This window comes from Nematolebias whitei, chromosome 7 (genome assembly GCF_014905685.2).
Source record: "Nematolebias whitei isolate Nwh7 chromosome 7, NemWhi1, whole genome shotgun sequence".
NCBI lineage: Eukaryota > Metazoa > Chordata > Actinopteri > Cyprinodontiformes > Rivulidae > Nematolebias > Nematolebias whitei.
This window is the reverse complement of record NC_056504.1, coordinates 14,698,972-14,699,710: the sequence shown is the minus strand read 5'-3', so window position 1 is coordinate 14,699,710 and position 739 is coordinate 14,698,972.

Genomic DNA, 739 nt, shown 5'->3' with positions numbered 1-739 from the left:
TTATTTGTCATTAAACAGTACAAATACAACTTCAAACAAAGAAGAAAGAAAGATAAAGATTAAAAAGGAGACAAATTAAACAAAAATAAAATAAATAAAATCAGACAATCGAGTTTGTTCAGTGTTCATGAGTATAGCGTTTGGGGTTTTCCATGAAATTAAGGTCCTCTACCATCATGCAGAGATCCACAGCAGTCTTTTTTCTCATGTGTTTCAGTGATGAAAAGAAAAGGCACAGTTCTCTGTGAAAGGCAACAAAATTTGGTCTAGCTTTAAGAAATCAAATCTTTGGAATAAAAAGCTTTCCTACAATGATAATAGTGTTAATCATCAGATCATGTACAGAGTTTTTTGCAGTAAAACCATACAAGATTTTTTCAATTTTCAATTCTGGAATCTGTATATATTTAGACAACCAGTGATGTAAATCATCCCAAAAGGCATTCGTATATATACAATCATAAAAAAAGTGGTCAGTGGTCTCAGCGAGTTCATTACAAAATGAACAGTCAGTGCATTCAAAGCCAAAGCGCGAATCAGCAGAGGGGTATATTCTGTTAATAATTTTGAAATTAATCTCTTTTGCTTTAGGTGCGACCGGGAATTTATAAAATTTTGATCTTAATTGTTCAGCATCTTTTCTGGAAAAGGAATTTAGAATTGTGTTTCGGGAAAAGGAGCAGGGATACAGCTCGTTGTTAAATGTGAAACGAATAGCACAGTTGTTTAGTTTGGAGTC